The sequence below is a fragment of the Globicephala melas genome, chromosome 4 (genome assembly GCF_963455315.2).
Source record: "Globicephala melas chromosome 4, mGloMel1.2, whole genome shotgun sequence".
NCBI lineage: Eukaryota > Metazoa > Chordata > Mammalia > Artiodactyla > Delphinidae > Globicephala > Globicephala melas.
In genome coordinates this window covers 112,650,353-112,670,813 of record NC_083317.1, presented here as the reverse complement: position 1 = coordinate 112,670,813, position 20,461 = coordinate 112,650,353, and the positions used below count along the sequence as shown (strand labels likewise).

At 39.4% G+C, this 20,461-nt stretch overlaps 2 pseudogenes; both read left to right on the top strand.

The window, feature by feature from the left end:
• The window catches only part of LOC115846146 (14-3-3 protein eta-like), a 213,472-nt pseudogene that overhangs the window by 80,245 nt on the left and 112,766 nt on the right, over positions 1-20,461 (top strand).
• LOC115846156 (gamma-secretase subunit APH-1B pseudogene) lies at positions 18,757-19,510 on the top strand (annotated as a pseudogene).

Genomic DNA, 20,461 nt, shown 5'->3' with positions numbered 1-20,461 from the left:
TACCTTCAGCTAGACAGAGGGAGGAGAGAAATGGAACTCCAGTGGAAAAGTAATTGTCCATCTCTGTCATGCACTTTCTTGCTGAGCTACATAATGGTTCATAAGCTCTTAACTGAAACTTATAAAAGCGTTCCCAATTGTTAGTTCAAGGTCTGTAGCCAGCTTAGAAATTGTTGAAATGTACAAAATAAATGAAAAAAAAAAAGCAGCAGGGAAAGAAATTCTAGGTCATGCTTTTAAGAGCTGCTTGACCGAAAGAAAAAAGTTTCTTTCAGAGAATGGGAACAATTTCAGTGTTCAGTTTTGTATGCCATTGGTTTTGTTTGGGCACAATATATGCATCTCTGGTGCAAATGACTCAGTGATTGAAGAGGGTTTAATTCTAGGTCCCATGAAATGCAGATACATTGAATGGTGTGGAATCCTGCCTAATACCAGTAATCCTAGATTTGTGTAGTTTAGTTAAACCTCCATTGCACTGTCTCTTGTAACAGTGGTTAGAAAGAAGAATTTTGAGTTGAGGTAAGAGACAGGAGATGAAGTGATAGCACAGCAAGAGTATATTAAATTTTCAAGACAGTCCTAAAATTTCTGCAAGAAACCTGAGGAAAAAGATTGCAGTGCCCATAGGAAATGACACGCATGAGTGAACTGATGGTGCCAAGTCAGGATATTTTGCTGTGTCAGGGCACGGAGTCATCATCTGCATTGGGTAGAATGCACTGTGGTTTTCCCATTAAGCAATGCAGAGCCTAAGGTTTCCCAAAATAAAACATTCCTGTCACTCTGCATCTCTTCCCTTCCTTCCCTCTGATCACCCAGCTCTGATTTATTTCTAGTCAGATCTCACTCAAACATCACTTCCTCAGAGAAGCCTTCCCTGATTTGGTCTCCATGGAGCTGAATGTCTCTGTAGTATACTCTCTGACCTCATGTAGTACATGCCATAGTTGATTTTGTATTTGCATGAGTATGGGGTTCGCGGTGGTCTCCCATTGTCTCCTTAGAGCTCAGCCCAGCGCCCGGCCAGGTAGCAGGTCTTCAAGAGATGCTGGTTAATGAATGAATAAGTGTAGGGATGAATAAACAAGTAAATTGAAGGAAAGCTAGAATAGAGGCACTGGAGTGAATGTATCTCCTACTGAGAGGGAAAAGAAGTCAACAGTCTTGACTGTGTTTTTAGAACCAAAACAGACCATCCTATCTTACCTTTCATAATTTGTGCATAAAATTCAGCAAAATTATGTTCTCTTCCCACTCTTTATAGGAGTTCTGAGGCTGCCCATCTTAACATTTCACACAATGCCCACCATTAAAACACACTCATGCTATATCAAAAAATTTAAGCCATATCTGATATGGTGGAATAATTAGTCTGTACCTGAGATTGGTGGATCCCTGACAGGGAGACTTCAGAGAAAGGAGACTGCTAAGGCAGACACAGGGCTTCCACATTTTCTCCTGGTGTCTCCCATGAACAGTAATCACACAGCTCTCTATACACTGAAAACCCTGGTGACACAGCACAGACCCACTTCCTGAACGTGCATTAGCCTAGTTTTTTACTGTGCACTTTTAAAATGACTTGACTATAGAAGAGTAATGTCTGTATCTCTGTGGTAATGAATTAAAGCAAAAACTAATCATCTCCAAGGATTTAAAGTTAGATGGTAAAAACAGGCTGTAAAACTTAGTTCTTTCTACCCTCACTTTCCCCCTTTCCTCAGAAGCACAGGGCTTTCCACCCACTACACAGCTGCCTGGAAGATGCTGCATTCTAGATTCAACTTCAGTGACAGTCATGGAGAGAAGTCTAACATGAAATCCCAGTGAAAATAAAGATGGCTGAGGTCATAAGTCAGCAGTGATAAGTTTAGATAATGTTCTAGCTCTTGAAATGTCAAATACTGGCATATCACTTTTAATGTAGGTCTGAGTCAATGCTCATTAAATGAACTACCCAGTCCTTACTTCTTTTGGCTCTGTTTTCAAAATTTTTTGTAAAATAAAGGGCATGCTCTTATGATTCTCAACTTTTTCAGGCATATGCAGCTGTGTTTCATGAATGATCATACAATTTGTAGTACTTCATTTAAATTATTACACACTGGCTTCCCTTCTTCTCCTTTTTTTCCCCTTACAGACACTGTAACTGTCATATGTGTTCCAAAGCCCTATCTAAATTGTTCACACAACCTAAAATACTTTTAGAATCTCACCCATTCAAGAAAACTTGACTAATTCCCTACGTTCTAGAATTACCATTAGACCTAAAATTATCCTGAATATTTTCTGTAAAATTTATTCAAAATACTTGCTCATTTATTCATTTATCTAATAATTTTTGAGGTTGAAAATAGATTTACTTCTAGGAGTCAGTAGCCCTAAGTTTGAGTTCTACTCTGGATGGTGCAAGACCTTTGAAATTGAACTTAGTATCTCAGTAACTAAGATTTTTACTCTTTTGAACTAAGGGGTTAGACCAATGCACTGTAAAGGTCTCTTCCAATTATGATATTTACGATTAAATTATAATTGTGTATGTTGATGAGTGACAGGCATTCTGCTTCGCTTCTAACATATTTTATCTCACTCAAATCTTCTCAAAAATGAGATAGATGCTATTATTATTGACATTTTACAATTGAGAAAAGGAGGCACAAAGAGGTTATAAAACTTTCCTAAGATCATACAACAGGAAGCAGTGGAGCTAGGATGGAAATCCGGGTCTGATTTAAACTATCCTGCATGATGTCTAAATCAGAGGTCAGAAGAGTGGAGATAAATTTACCCAAATGTTAAATTCAGTCACTTCAGAAAATGTCAGTGGTATCTCTGGTTATGAATTATTATGGATTATTATGAATTATTCAGTCACATAGAAACAAGTAAGAATATTTTATGTTTCCAGCTCTGCATGGCCCCTAAGCTATACTCTATCCACACACCTCCCCACAGATCCTCCCCTCACCACACGCCACCACATAAATATATAGGCTCATGTGTGCATATGAGTGTGTGAACATGCACACAGTTCTAGATGAAGAATATCTTACCTACCATACATCTATCTTAAACCACATAATGATTTTTTTATAAATTGACCCTTATATAATAAGATTAATGTGCTTGAAATTGGAGTTTTATCAAGATAATGGTACTTTTGATTTCATTTCTAAGAAATACCTACAGAGATAACCACACATATGCAAAGCCACTACCTAAAACTATTTGACCCACTTTCTTAGTTCCAAAAATTTTTTTCTCTCTCATTATTTTTGCTTAAGGTAGCAATAGAGGAGAATCAAAAATATATTCAATTTGATAAAAATCAGTTAAACAGGATACTGAGCTAAACTCTGGGTGACCCTTATTTTTATTCCTGGTTCATCAATTTTGAAAGCAGTCTCCATAGTCTGTAGTAGTGTTGCAATACAACACATTCTAATGTAAAACTGAAAAAATGTGGGCAAAAGAAAGTGTAAATTTCTAGTCATTAGCTTAAGCAACTAACTAGCTATTAGAGTGCATATTTTCATTATATTCTGGTAGTAACTGCTCAGTTAACCTAACATATTCTCATTTAAGTAATTTCAAATTTGACTCAAGAAAAATAAATAATATGTGGAATTTTAATGGAATGATAAATTTAGTTTCCTTAGGCAAATGTATGAGTAATTAATAGAGAATTACATACCCAAATATTGGTTGGAAATGGATTGAAGAAATAATACACAGGGCTTCCCTGGTGGCGCAGTGGTTGAGAGTCCGCCTGCCGATGCAGGGGACACGGGTTTGTGCCCCAGTCCGGGAGGATCCCACATGCCGCGGAGCGGCTGAGCCCGTGAGCCATGGCCGCTGAGCCTGCGCGTCCGGAGCCTGTGCTCCGCAACGGGAGAGGCCACAACAGTGAGAGGCCCGCATACCGCAAAAAAAAAAAAAAAAAGAAAGAATACACATATATATAGAAATAGATATAGATATATAAGTTAAAGTGTATAAATTTTAAAAAAAACTGAATATTTGTCAAATCTCTGGAGGAAAATGCTTCCTAAGTTTAAAATCTTATAAAATAAATAAACATGCAAAAATATCATAAAATTAAAGTTGGGGAATTCCACTTTCAAAATCAGTGTACTAGATAATTTGGACCAGCCTCCTACTAAGAACTAGGAAAGCTGAATAAAATACAAAACATATACTCAAAAGCATGAAAAAGCTAAAACATAGTAAAGAATTGGCTGCCCAGCATCTAGGGAAATAGTGAAATTGAGCGATGCAAGCCTGTCATTTGAGACTACTTTGGCCTTTACTGATGCAGCTGAAAGGCTGAGTGGCACCTTTGAAAGCTTCATAAGGTTAGGGAGCAAAAGTTCAAGTACAATAGCTGAGCATGAAGGTCCTGATAAAACACCTCCCTTTAAGTAGGAATCCTGAAGGGCTGTACCCTAATAATCAGGAAGAGCCAGAGGTAGACAACAGTTGGCAGACAATACAGACCAGCTTGGCTGGCATCATTCATGTAACTCAGAAAATCTTATTTCTTGAAGTTGAATTGAAAAATATCTGAAATTGCTATTGAACTGAGACTAGAAGAATCAGATGAAACATTTCTCTTGTATGAAGAAAATATTACCCTAGGATTCAAATGATTTCTACAAACAGGTTTCTAAATGCCATATCAAGAGTACCATCAATGAAGATACACCATGAATGAGGAGATACATGAGGCAAGAAAGTACCATGAATGACAAACAGTGAAAGCAACAGCCAGTAGAAATAGGGGCTCCATAAATTAGAATTATCAGGCACAGACTTTAAAGTGACTGTATTCAAGAACTAAGAAAAATGGCAGCCAAAGATTTAAAACTATAAAAAATTACATAGCCAATGTGAAAAAGAACCAAATGGGAGCTCCATAACCAAAACATATAATAACAGAAATTAAGAACTCAATGTTTTAAAAGGCTGACCCTCCTGCAAGTAAGAAGAAATCTTCTCCTGCCAGACTGCCTTGGGCTGGGACATCAATTTTTTTCCTGCCTTAAGACTTTAACTGAAACTTTGATATTTCTTGGGCCTCTAGCCTGCTGACATTTGGACTGGAACTGCAGCATCAGCTGTCCTGGGTCTCCAGCACGCTGACTGCGGGTCTTGGGACTTGTCAGCTCTGTAATTGTGTAAGCCAAGTCCTTATAATAAATAACGTACAGATATGTAGATAAAATAACTCAGTGTTTGGTTTCAATAAACTTGACTGAAGAAAGAATTCATGAACTGGAAGATAGCTCACAATAAAATATCTAGAATGGAGACAAAGATTAGAAAACAGAAAAGTGCTTGAGAGACAAAAGGGATATAGTGAAAACATGTTACATACAATAATTGGAGTTTCAGAAGGAAAGTAAAAAAATGAATGGATCAGGAACTATATTTGAAGATAATGCCTAAGAATTTTTCAAAACTAATGAAACTGTATAATTCATAGATTAAAGACTGATGAACTCCAAGTTGGATAAATAAAAAGAAGTTCACATCTAGATGTATCATAATGAGACCAATGAAAATAAAAGACAAGAAATCTTGAAAGTTGCTGTGGTAGGCAGAATTCTGAGATGACTCCCAAGATTCCTACCCCCTGGTATACATACCCTGTATAATCTCCTCCCATTGAATCAGACCCATGAATATGATGGAATAGTCCTCCCTTGATTAGGTTACATCACATGGCAATTGTGGTGGGATAGCCACACCTCTGATTATGATAAATTATGTGACTCACTAGTAGCAGACTGTGGAGAATGATTCTCCTACTGGACTTGAATAAGTAAGCTGCTGCCATGTTGTGAGATGGCCACGTGACTAGGACCAGATGGCCTCTAAGAACTGAGAGCAGTCCCAACCAATAACCAGCAAGAAAACAGGGACTTCAGTCCTACAACTGCAAGGAATTGAATTCTGCCAAAACCTGAATGACCTTGGAAGAGGATCCTGAGACTCATGAGATTGCAGCCCCAGCTGCCCCTTCAACTGCAGCCTTGTGAGACCCTGAGCAGAAAATCTGGCTAAACTTTGCTTGACCCTGACCCGCAAGAACTGAAGAACAGTTCTCACAAGAACTGTGAGATAATAAATGTGTCTTGTTTTAAGGTAACAAGTTTGCAGTAATGTGTTACACAGCAACTGAGACTAATACAGGAATACTTGGGAGATATTGCAGGTTCAGTTCCAAACCGTCACAATAAAGGAAATATTGCAATAAAGTGAGTCACACAAATTTTTGGTTTCCCAGTGCATATAAAAGTTATGTTTACACTATATTGCACACTATATCTATTAAGTGTGCAATAGCATAATGTCTAAAAACATGTACAGACCTTAATTTAAAAATACTTTATTGCTAAAAAAGGCTAACCATTTTCCAAGGCTTCAGGAAGTCATACTAGTAACTCAAAGATTGCTGAGGGCTTCCCTGGTGGCGCAGTGGTTGAGGGTCCGCCTGCCGATGCAGGGGACACGGGTTCGTGCCCCGGTCCGGGAAGATCCCACACGCCACGGAGCAGCTGGGCCTGTGAGCCATGGCCGCTAAGCCTGCGTATACGGAGCCTGTGCTCAGCAACGGGAGAGGCCACAACAGTGAGAGGCCCGCATACCGCAAAAAAAAAAAAGATTGCTGATCACAGATCACCATAAAAATATAATGAAAAAGTTTTAAATATTGCAAGAACTAGCAACTGAGCAAATACTGTTGGAAAAATAGCTTGACACAGGGTTGCCACAAACCTTCAATTTGTAAAAAACACAGTATCTGCAAAGTGCAATAAAGTGAAGTGCAATAAAACAAGGTATGGCTGTACAGTACCCAAAGAAAAATATTCTCTCCAAAGGAACAACAGAATTGATAGCCATCTTATGAGAAATGATGGAAGCCAGAAGACATGTACAAAAGAGAAAGTAACTGCAAAACTAGAACTCTACTCAGCAAAAATATCTTTCAAGAATGAATTTGAAATAAAGATATTTCCAGACACACAAAACCAGAAAATTCGTTACCAGGAGACCCACATTAAAGGAAATTCTAAAAATGTTAGTTGAGAAGTAAACAAATGATCCCAGATGAAAACTGGAAGCTACAAGAAGGAATGGAGACCAAAAGGTAAAGTAAGTATGTGGGTAAAAAAAAGTAAGTATGTTGCCTCTCCCGCTGCGGAGCACAGGCTCCGGACGCGCAGGCCCAGTGGCCACGGCTCACGGGCCCAGCCGCTCCGCGGCATGTGGGATCCTCCCGGACCGGGGCACGAACCCGCGTCCCCTGCATCGGCAGGCGGACTCTCAACCACTGCGCCACCAGGGAAGCCCCTACTGGGTCCATATTAAACTTATAATTTATGCAGTATTGGTATTTTTACAATAATGTCTTTCTCGCTAAGAACAAGATATGTATCATTACATTTGGTCAAATTGTCTTGGGCCCTCAGAAGCAATTTAAAGTTATTTTCACATAGATTTTACAAAGTTTGGTAAGGTTTATTTATAGATATTGCTGGTTGTTACTGTAAGCACAATCCTTCCATTAAGTTTTGTGGGTTTTATATGTTATACAACTATTGCTTTTTGCATATTAATATTGTAGTCAGCTACTTTAAAAAGTTCTTACCTATTGCTTCTATTATTTTATCATCTGATTATTTGGAGTTTCTATATATATATAGTTGTTATGGACTGAACTGTATTCCCCACAAATCCATATGTTGAAACCCTTACTGCCAACGTGATGATATTTGGAGATGGGGCCTTTGGGAGGTAATTAGGTTTAGATGAGTTCATGAGAGTGGGACCCTCATGATGAGATTAGTGCTCTTATAAAAAAAAAAGACGTCGGAGAGTTTCCTTACTCTCTCCACCATGTGAGTACATAGCAAGAAGGTGGCCATCTGCAAGCCAAGAAGAGAGTTCTCACCAGAACTCTACCGTGCTGGCACCCTGATCTCCGACTTTTAGCCTCCAGAACCATGAGAAAATTAATTTATGTTGTTTAAGCCACCCAATCTGTGGTATTTTGTTATGGCAGCCTGAGCCGACAAAGACAACAGTCAAATCTTCTGCAAATAATTGTCATTTGCTTCTTTCCTTCCCATTTTTATATTTCATCTTCTTCCTATTTAATTGCATTAGCAAGTACTCCCAGAAAAATATTAAATAATAATGAAGATAGAATGGCTCTAATATTTCACCATTAAACATTCTGTTTAAGGCTTAGTTTTCAGGTTCTGTATGATGTAACATAATGTTAATAACAATAACTAATAATTATTGAATGCTTATTGAATTGTCTGTGCCCTTCACATATAGTGATTGAATTAATCCTCACATTAACTCTCTGAGGAGGTTCTATTTTCTCCATTTTACAGATTAAGAAACTGAGACACAGAGAGGTCATGCAAAATGTCCAAGGTCACACATTGTCCTCCTATAACTAGCCTTGCATTAACCATTACATTATAGTTACTGTTTCATGTATCAGTTTCCTCACTATTCTGTACTTCTGGAGGGTCGGAGCTCTTAAGGCAAAGCCTAGAATATTATACATTAAGCATTCAGTAAATGCTTGCTTGGGGAAGAAATGAAACAGCTGGTTTCTGAAAAAACAATAAATTCTCTGTGGGATATGACAAAACTGAGTGGCCTGCAGAAATTCTGGGGCAATGTCCTATAGACAGTTGAGTAAATACATCTTGAGCTGGGGAAACATCTTGGCTAAAGCTAAGATTTGGAGTCACGAATTCCAGTTTATTAATTTGCTCACGCTTCCTAACATTAATTTTACATTTCATTATTAAGGATATAGAAATGCTAGTCAATAGAGAATGGCATTGAATAGGGGCTTTGAAGTCATGAGAATGGTTGAAAGTGCACATGGGGCACATGTAAAGTAAGCAGAAAGGGTAAGGAAGGGGCATGTGGTATTTCCTGCCAGTGCTGAGGATATGGCTAAGCAATGTGCTAGGAAACAAGCAGTGTAATTTTGTGCGCACACATTTTCTTAATAGATTTTCTCAAGAAAAACTTTATATATTTTTAAATTCTTCTGGTCTGAACAAGAATATATTGTCTGGAAAAGAAACTCTTTCTCAGCTCCACAGATACACCTTATCTTATTCTTCCCTTCAGTGATCCTTATTGTTTTTCCCACTGTTGATATTACTTAAGCTACAGCAAATGCACTTAACCTATTGCTTTATTTCCTACTGCATTATCTAAAGTTGCCCACAGTGTCTTTAGTATTCCTTCGTTGACACAGGGAACCAATTCATATCTTAAAACCACTGAGTCATCAAAATAAATTAAAACATGAGAAACCCTGGCATGCAGTAGAGTTGCATGCTCACTGATGGGACCAATTTTAATGAGAGCAAACAGTGCAAGGTACAAGCCAGATGTCAGGGGCTGGAGAGTCAAGGGGAGTAAAGATAGAAGGAACCAGGCAAGATGACAAAGTAAACTGGCAGAAGCACGGCTCCAGGGTCCTGTATCAGCTTCTGTTTCTCCCAACACTAAATTCCAGCACTGTGGCCTCCCCAGAATTCCCAGCAAACATGTTTGTCCAGAGCTGTGTTTAAACAGAGAATAGCATTAAGAGAATTCCAAGGTAAAATCTAGGATTAAAAAGAAAACTATAACGACTGCCTTCTATATTTATATCTGAATGCCATTTTGTTTGTTTGGTGGGTTTTTGTGTGTGTGGGGGGGTGGAGGGAATGATTTGGGGGTTTTTTTCCAGAAAATAACGGAAGCCCCAATTAAGACTAGGTTAAGCAATAAGAAATTTTCTATGTTACATAAGGGCAAGTCTAGAGATTGATTCAGCAGCCTGGTGGTGTTAACAAGGGTACAAGCTCTTTCCATTTTTCTGCTCTGCTGGCCTTGCTTTTCCCTTCTCTCCGAAGCTACTCCACCTTGTGGCTGGCAGGGAGCAGGAACGGAAAGGGACTTCCTTAATCACATACTGCAGGAGGGGAAGAAAATATCTCCCCTAGTTAGAGAACATAAGATACTCATTCTGTTGAACTGGGCAAACCTGAGATGCACATACCAACAAAAGCCATTAGGTGTGTTCTAGGTGCTCATCCTCCTTAGGCAAATCAAGATCCAATCCTGGGGTTTCAGATGAGAAATATACATGAAAAAGAGGGATTTTACTTTGGGGGTGCGGGGGGTGGGAGAGATGAAAGGGAAAAATTGAAGCTAAATAGGAAACAGATCAGGTCCTCTACATTCCATCAGAAAATCTGACGTAACAATAATAGGCACAGAGTTTGCTATGTTTTCCAATCCAGTATATTCTGTCATTTCATTGCTATCTAAAATACTTTAATTGTACATTAAAATATCATCGTTTATTATAATATTTTTATGAAAATACTGACTTTAATGTAGAGTTGAGTATGATTGCATTGCATCATATTCATAGAACCATTTTGACCAGAAAAAAAAAAGTACTACTAATTTCTAATAAGGCTCAATGTGAAATTCAACAGAGATCCAGCAAACAAATAACATGAGGTACACATGCACTTTTGTATTATGGAAGGTAGAAAGATAGAAAATCTTTTAAATCATAATTATTTTCTGAGACAATCAATGGCATGTTTTGTTTATTTAAATATTTCTTGTAGCACCTATACCCTTTATCAGTAGTTTTCACAGTGATGTTAACACAGGAACATTTTTTGAAATGAAAGCTTGTGTGAAATGCTAGTATATAAGACAAGTAAAAAGTGGAATTGCTCTGATTGAAGTAGAAGTTCCACCTATCTTGTCTGTTTTTTATTTTGTCACCACCTCTCACCATGGTGGGAATCGGTGCAGTGGGGCGGGGGCTGGGGGGTGGGATCTGGTCTGTGAAGCAGCTTGAAAACAATTGCTCTATATTATTGTCAATTATCATGGAAGGAGAAAAAAGTAGAGGGCTCTTGGTATTAAAATGACACTGCCAATAATGCTAATTTTTCTATGAAGCCTCAGCTTCACATCCTTCCTAACATTAATTTTACATTTATTATGAAAGATGTAGAAATGCCTGTCAATAGAGAATTCCATTTAATAGAACGTCATATTATTATCAAGAGGATGCTGCACTGTGAACCAAATATAACATAATAAACCATGTTCATGTTCATGATAAAGAAATACGAATAAACTAAGTGTTGAAAAGGAGTGATTCTTTTGCAAATGCATTATTATACACTTTTTTGTATGTAAGGTTATTTTCTTTTTTATCTTATCAATTATGTACTGTAGATCAATTTCATTCTGGTTTAATTATGGTTTGGCTCACACACTTGCTATTACCAAATCAATACAACAGAGTATAATGCATTATAAGCAAATATGCTATTGTGTGATTAGTGCTATAGGAAATTTCAAATGAGCCATTTGTTGGAATCACCATAACTCTTCCTTAACATGATAAAGAATTTAGTTTATCCTCGTGTTTGGGTGTTTTGTGTGGGAGCTGGGATGGCCTTTCAGATTTGTCATGATTTAAAGAGAACAGGTCAAGACGTTACCCACCTCACATCCTAACTTCCCCACAGCTGGGGTAGTGAGTATCTCGGTCCTGCAGGGATGGCTGATGCATCACAGAATGAACTTCTGACTCCAGCTTTTACCTCTGAAAATTGATCATTAAAAATAAATAATTAGGCATTTCTCCTGCTTTTTTGAAATGGACCAGCAGAATAACCACACAGCATTAATGGATGAGGGGACGTTCTCTGTAAAGAAGAATCTCAGCTAACAAATGTAAAAGGAATAGAATCAACATTTTGTAACCCTGAACTAAAAAATTATTTCAGACAACAGTCATCAATAGATGCCAAAATTATCAGGGGATATGCTGAAGGAAAACTACAGTGAAAGGACCAGAGTGCCATCCCCTGAAAGTCATGAATTAATCTTACTATCATAAAAGTGGCATATTATGGGCAAAGGAAGTATACATGCCATATATGAAGTATTTTGGTCCAAAAAAAATAGGAATCTGACTGTAGATCTAACTTTAAGTCTACACAATAACAGAAACAGGACTTCCCTGGTGGTGCAATGGTTAAGAATCCACCTGCCAATGCAGGGGACACGGGGTCGAGCCCTGGTCCGGGAAGATCCCACATGCCGTGGAGCAACTAAGCCCGTGCGCCACAACTACTGAGCCTGCGCTCTAGAGCCCGCGTGCCACAACTACTGCGCCCGTGTGCCACAGCTACTGAAGCCCACGCGCCTAGAGCCCGTGCTCCACAACAAGAGAAGCCACCACAATGAGAAGCCCACGCACCACAACAAAGAGTAGCCCCTGCTCACGGCAACTAGAGGAAGCCAGTGAGCAGCAACGAAGACCCAACGCAGGCAAAAATAAATAAATAAATAATAGAAACAAGTTAAACTGCACCACGAAGAAGCAACAGTCAAATCCAGGAAATGGGATTTTGTACGGGTCAATGGGATATTTCTTCAATATGCCAATGGCTTGAAAAAAATAAGACCAGTGTCGGGGAGAAGGGGAGAGGAAAGCGTAAGATAAATAATAACCATAAACAACATGCGAACTATCTTGTTTAGATCCTAATTCAAAAAACTGTAAAAAGACATTTTTAAGAAAATCAACGAAAGTTGAATATGTAGTGGGTATTAAATAATATAGGGAATTATTTATTAACTTTTTTTTTTTTTTTTTTTTTTTTTTTGCGGTACGCGGGCCTCTCACTGTTGTGGCCTCTCCCGTTGCAGAGCACAGGCTCTAGACGCGCAGGCTCAGCGGCCATGGCTCACGGGCCCAGCTGCTCCGCGGCATGTGGGATCTTCCCGGACCGGGGCACGAACCCGTGTCCCCTGCATCGGCAGGCGGACTCTCAACCACTGCGCCACCAGGGAAGCCCTAGGTCTAATTTTCTAAATGAAATATTTAGACTTATTTATATAACGGTTTGAGTTCTAGATGAGAAGTGTGGATATGGCTGTGTGTTTAAAATGAAAAGAGTTTATGTAAATAAACTCTTTCATTATGAGCTTTATGTCCATAAAATTCCTCAGTTATCATCATGTTAATGAAAGGATATTTTTATTACAACCCATGTAACTGTAATATTAGTCAGGGCCCCATGTGTCCTGTCCTCAGCTGTGAATCATATGTATATGTATATGTATATCTATATCTATATGCAATCCAGCTCTCAGAACTAATTTCAAACGAATTTCAATTTTTTGGTTACATTTCTCAAGAAATATTAAGGATCTAATTTGCAATTCATGACAATACTTGTTAAAATCTGCTCTCCTTACCTTCCTTCCCTCAGTCTCTCATATCCTCTAGAGTCTCTGGAGTTGTGCTGTCTCATAAAATAGCCACTAACCACACGTAACTATTTAAGTTTAAATTAATTAAAATTAAATGAAATATAAAAGTTCCTCAGTCACACAATCCACATTCATGTACTAAATAGTCACGTGTAGCTAGTGGCAATGTTGTTGGACATTTCAGGTAGAGAACAATTCCACAGTCGCAGAAAGTTCTACTGAACAGTACTGCTCTAGGGCCTCACCTCAACAAACCACCAAACTTTCTGACACCCACCCAAATTGCCATCTGTCACCCCCAGCATCCTCAACTCTTTGAAATGAAATGGCAACACTCTGTTTCAACCCTTTCTCCTTTACTTCCATCTCAGATCACCTCCTTCTCTACTATTCTTTTTTTTTAATTTTACATCACAAATAGATCCAGGGACTGAGCTAACAAAGACAGAAAGCTCTCTGAGATATAAGCATGGAGTCAGGCAGGAAATATTTACATGTTAAGATGCCTTTTCACAATCATATCAGTATAATAATACTATTATGTACTAAATGTCTTCTGATGTACTCATCACTGCTAATGCTTATAATGACCCTTCAGAATAAAAATTACATTAAAGTTACATTAAATTTTATTTAAAAAACAAAAACCTGAGGCTTGGAGAACTTAAATCTGTTACAGTGACACAGCTAGTAAGGAGTTAAGGCCAGAGGCAGATACATTATTTCCTAAATGTAAGGCCCACTTTCTCTCTGCTCTACCACACTGAAAAACAGTATCTCTCTGAAGATATAAAAATGGACATTCCCATGGCAACACAAGAAGACAAGGGTAAGATTCCCAAAGAGCTCCCTTAGATACGCTAAATGAGAAGCCTCTGCCACATACATTTTTAAATAAGCTCCTTGAGGAAAGAAAAACCGACTTGATCATATCCCGGCATAGTCTGGCCATGGGCATTTTAAAGATTCAAAATTCACTATGAAAATGACTAAGAAATGTTTTCCATTTTGGACTTCAACAACACTTTCCAGCTCTTATAGTTTGGGCTTAACAATAAGTACAAAATGTATAGTCAAATAAGCAGACAGAAAAACGTCAGTTTTACCCTCATTACTGATAGTCTATGCAAAACCATCTGATTTTAATCTCCCCGCTTGATTTACCTTATGTTTTAAAAATTCATCCAGCCAGTGAGAAATAAATGCAAAACGAGTATAGTGTTATGTTCTAGGGTTTGCTAGAAATTCAAATGTGGGCGTTACCAGTTTGCTATAAAAATCGAGGTAGGGGGGCCTCCCTGGTGGCGCAGTGGTTGAGAGTCCGCCTGCCGATGCAGGGGACATGGGTTCGTGCCCTGGTCCGGGAAGATCCCACATGCCGCGGAGCGGCTGGGCCCGTGAGCCATGGCCGCTGAGCCTGCGCGTCCAGAGCCTGTGCTCCACAACGGGAGAGGCCACACAGTGAGAGGCCTGCATACCGGGAAAAAAAAAAAAGTTAAGAAAAAATATTTTCCTCTTCTGGAATTTAAGAAGAGCTTGGTTTAGAAAAATAAAATGATACATTTAGAAGAGAAAAAGGGAAGTTGGACCTTGCTAACCTCTCCATTTTCCTTTTCCCGGTTGTTCAGCACATTTCCATTTTGTCAACAGCAAAATTGTTTTTTAGAGTGAAATTGGACCAAATTCCAGCCCAGAGTATTGGTATTTGTCTCTTCCTGGCTTAGGAAGTGTGTGTGTATCTCCAGACAGAATTTCACACACATTATTTAATCAAGCTATACAATGGTTTTGCATGTCAAGTGAATTTGGGGAATTATATTCACTAATGTCTGAGAGCTCTTTACCAGCATCATATGTGGTTTCAAATATTAACAACAGCTGTTGAATGGGAGATACTATAATTTTCAAATACTCTATCTGTTCAGTGAAGAAAGTATAGATTAGGTTTTAATGAATCTTGATGGACTAAAGAATGAATTTATTCTCCTCTTAAATGTGGATTATCATAGAACCAAGATGAGAAAAAGAGATAAACACAATGAGAAGAGACCACTACAGTGACTTTCAGGGTAGAAATAAACCTCTTCTCAGTTGTAGTTACATCTGTAGCCCTATCTTTTCTATTTTTTAACCTAACTAATCCTGAAATATTTTCCAACTCTACTGCCCTTGGTTTGCACTTAGCAAAGCATTAAATCTTCAGGATTTGTGAACAAGCTTTCTAATTAGTTCACAAACTACAGAAATGGTTCTAGTAGTGGTCTAAAATTAGAAATAATAGGATGTCCCCAAACACCAAACTGAAAGTCCTCAGTTACTTACCCTCACCCCCTTTCCAGGTCCCACTCAAATGTCACCTCCTTTCTTCCCTGACACCTACAGTCAAAGTGGCATCTCCTTTCCCTTCGGGCTGCTATTGCCACATACATCGAGTCTAATGAACTCATGAAGAAAAGAAGTTTATTCCCAGCTAAGAGCATAAGAATTGACTGGAAGGCTAGAGATGGCTCAGCAAAGATCAGCAACTAAGTCAGCCAAAGGGGATAACGATTTTATCAAAAATTTCAATCCTCAAGTCACTCTGGAAGACAGGCTGGTGGGCATGACCTGGTTCACGAGATCACACCTTGGCTAGCGAAATGCAGAGCAACTGGAGTTACAGCTCCCCAAGACTGCAAGGGAAAGATAACTCCCAAACCAGAATCAGGCACTGTCATGAAAGAAGGGGGAAAGCAAAATGAGCTGCGCCGTTCACTTGGCAACTTGTCAGGCTCTGCCTACCAATGCCCTCTGGTGTTCATCTTCAAATGTTACTTGAGTTGCATTTTATTATGTAACTTATGATTAATTTACTTACATTTTATTTTTCCTACTAAATTGTTAGCACCTTAAAGGCAAAAATAACATGTCTTTAAATTACCTACAATGCTTCATACAAAGGAAGTGCTCAATAAAATTTTATTGATTTAAGACTAAAAGCTATAATTGCTTAAAGGTTTGTTCTACATCACTGTAAAATCACTTTCTAGGTTCTTCAACCATTTACTTTGGAAACCCCCTTAAAAAGCTAGTTTTTTTGATATTTGCAGCTGTTTTTTCTTTCAACAATATTTGGTATTTCCTTGGCAAGAGAAGCTGCTGGAATAGTTGCTGAGTATGAGAAGAATGTGTCAACAAATGAGGAGTTTAGCATTCACATAGGGCTTATTCAAATCTTAAATACTTACTGCACACCCTAAAGATATGAGTTATTGCAAAGTAATGAGACTGTACCCAGTAAAGGATCTGAGCTCCAAGAGTCAAATTATGTCAGACCGCTTTCAATTCTCTGCTGAAAATACTGCAAATTAGATCAGGTCCTAACCATCTACAGTGAACAAAAGGCTCTGCACAAGTGGCTATCAACCAGAACCCCAGAGGCTCATCTCCCACAGCTGCCCTTCACAGGCACATGCTGGCTGCAAGGCAAGCCATGGAAACGTGATGCCTTCCTTTTCCACTAACTGGCTTTTTCACTCTGGGTATTATTTGCTTCCTTTGGTCTTCAGCTTCCTCTCCTGTAAAATAAAGATGCTGGATCAGAACATCTCTATGGTCCCTCCTGACTCTACTATTCTTTGAATCTATGTATCTATGTCTTTCATCTTTAAATGAGCACCAAAGCATACTTTATACCTAATAATAATGATAATAATAATGTCTAACATTTACTGAGTCCACACTATGAGCTAGGCTGACAGTGTTACATAGCTGTTTATTGTTATTTACCACAGTCGTATCAGGTGCTACTGATAATTGCCATTTTCTATGTGAAAAAAAATGAACCTAATGTCTATATATGAGAAACTAGGGTTGTAACTAAGTAGCAACTTATGTAAGATCACAAAACTAAAAAGTTTTTAGGGTAAGGATTTGTATCCAATTCCATCTCACTCCAGACCTTGAGTTATCAATTCCTACAGTCTACAGCCTTGAAAATGTCCAGTCACCATACATTCAGCCTTGTTAAATCAACGACAAGTGACGAGAGAGTATTTACCTAAACTACTGACTGGAGACTGTTTCAGAGCATTGAGCCTAGATTAACCAAATATCCACAACTATTTTAATACCAGAACACGGATGCTTTTTTTTTTGCCACAGTACTACATTATCATTTCCTCATCATAATTCCTCCACTCATCATCGCCGTGTTCAAATGCATGCTGTGAAAGAAGAGTAGGTGAGAAACCATCACTCGGCCCACCATCATCTGTGGAATGTCTATTTCCATGGGTCGTAACTGTCTGGAGTGCAGCAGGAGACTTCAATCTCAGTCATTTAAAGGAGTAGTTGGTCAGACTCATAGATACAGAAAACAAACTCTTGGTTACCAGTGGAGAGAGGGAAGGTAAGAGGGGCAAGATAGGTGTAGCGGATTAAGAGGTTCGAACTATTATGTATAAAATAAATAAGCTACGATGATATATTGTACAACACAGGGAGTATAACCTTTAAAATTTGTGAATCACTATGTTGTATACCTGTAACTTATATAATATTGTACATCAACTATACTTCAATTTAAAAAAAATCAAAAAGTGAGGGACTTCCCTGGTGGTCCAGCAGTTGACTCCACGCTCCCAATGCAGGGGGCCTGGGTTGGATCCCTGGTCAGGGAACTGGATCCTTCATTCCACAAGTAAAGATTCCGCATGCTGCAACTAAAAAAGACCCTGCACACAGCAACAAAGATCCTTAGTTGTGCCACAGCTAAGACCCACTGAAGCCAAATAAATAAATATTTTTTAAAAATAATATAAAAAATCAAAACGAGGGGCTTCCCTGGTGGCACAGTGGTTGAGAGTCCGCCTGCCGATGCAGGGGACACGCGTTCGTGCCCCGGTCCGGGAAGATCCCACATGCCGCGGAGCGGCTGGGCCCGTGAGCCGTGGCCGCTGAGCCTGCGCGTCTGGAGCCTGTGCTCCGCAACGGGAGAGGCCACAACAGTGAGAGGCCCGCGTACCGCAGAAAAAAAAAAAAAAAAAAAAACCAAAACGAGAAAAAACAGTGGTTGGTTTTTACACATGATTCTCTGGAAGGAATGATCAAATCTGTGTTTGATTATTCTATTGCCTGAAGCAAAAACCTTACCTGAAACAAAATTGTACAAACGTAAGTTTATTTCTGTCACCCTCATTTTCTCCATGCTGCCCAGGCTACCCTTTATCAATAGTGCTGCTTGTCTCTCCTCAGGCTTTATACCCTCATCCTCTCTCCTTTTCAAAACCTGTTCTTGGAAACATAATATTCCAAAGTATTTAAGAGTGACAGCAATTAAAAGGTATGAGACCATCTGTCTTAACATGGCTTAATTAAGAATATACATCAGCTGAGGCCCCCGGACCGGCTTCCGCGGTTGCCATGACGGCGGCCGTGTTCTTGGCTGCGCCTTCGTTACCTTTGCGCCTGCGCTCGCCCTCTGCATTTTCACCATCGCCACCGCCATTGCGCATCATCTTCCCCGTCATTGGAGCTTCCTTCAGGTTGGTGTCTCTACTGCTTTACTCCCTTGTTTGGTTCATGGTAGCAACCATTGCTGACGACAAAGATGGACCAATACAGAAATATCTGCTGATCTTTGGAGTGTTAGTCTCAGTCCTTATCCAAGAAATGTGCCGTTTTGCATATTATAAACTTTTTTTTTTAAAGCCCGTGTGGGCTTGAAGAGTATAAACCCAGGGGAGACAGCACCTTCTATGTGATTAATGGCTTATGTTTCTGGTTTGGGCTTTGGAATCATGAGTGGAGTATTTCCCTTTGTAAACACCCTGTCTGACTCTTTGGGTCCGGGCACGGTGGGCATTCATGGAGACCCTCCTCAGTGCTTCCTGAATTCCGCTTCCATGACGCTGGTGATCATATTGCTGCACGTGTTCTGGGGCACTGTGTGTTTGGATGCCTGTGAGAAGAAAAAGTGGTACGCCCTTCTTGTAGTTCTTCTCCCCTATCTGCTGGTGTCAGCCCTGAGCTTCATAAATCCTCGTTATGGATTAAAGCTGGTGTCGGCATACATCATCCTGGTGCTCACGGGCGTCTGGACATTCTTCGTTTCTGCCGGAGCCTGAAACTCTGCCAAGACTAGGACTCCGTCCTCTTCAAGAAGCGCTCCAGATAACCTCCAAGGACCGGCGCTTCTGAAACAGTAAGCTGAGCCTTTAGAAGAAGCGCAACTGTGTCTTCTTCTAAAGGTACATTTTCCTGGTGAAATTTAGAATAAACAGTACTATCTAGATACGATATGGCTTTCATGCAACGGCTTTCTGAAAGGGATACATCAGTGGTGTGCAGCCTGGCTGCAAGTTGGAATCACCTGGGAAAACATAAAGACTAATGTTCTGGGCTCCGCCCTCCAGATTTAATTTGTCTGGGCATTTGGTAATTTTTTAAAGCTTCTTAGATAAAACTCCGATGTGCAGCCAGGTTGAGAACTGTCCACGTCCAAATAGGAACTTTCTGAGAACACCATAAGTAAATAAGAATGAGATGTTTAGCTATCTCCTAACTCAGTTTGTGTTGAGCAAGTGACTATCTGAATGTCAAATAGAAGTCCTAGTTGGCCCTTGTCTTTTTAAGTTCTGAAGTCACAAAAGGCTAAAGGGCTATCATCTCTGAACTGTTTTCTTGTACTTCACTAGTACTGTTTTATGAGAACTTGGTAGGCTGTGCTTCTAACTACATCTTCTGTAAGTCTTTCCTGGGTCTGCCCCAAAGCAGTGTTTACTCACTGAGTGCTAGTTGCATCTCTGAGCAGCTCTGCAGGTTGCTGAGTGATGTACCCTGGGACAGGCTTCACTGCAGCTGGTGGAAGTTTACTGAAAGCAGGAGGAAAGCAAGCCACTAGGGTGGTGTTGCCACTTTGAGTTTGCTCCTGTAATACTGACTAGCGCTTCCGCCCAAATAGTATAGTGGAAAATTGAAAATACGTCTTAAACTGCCATGTTCATGCTTTTACATAATCCATGTAATCTTTAGATCCAGTAAATGTCTCTGGGTTTTGGTAGCAGATAAAGCATTCACTTTATAGGAATATCTAAGATTTTTTTTAATCCTCCAGACAACCCTTTTG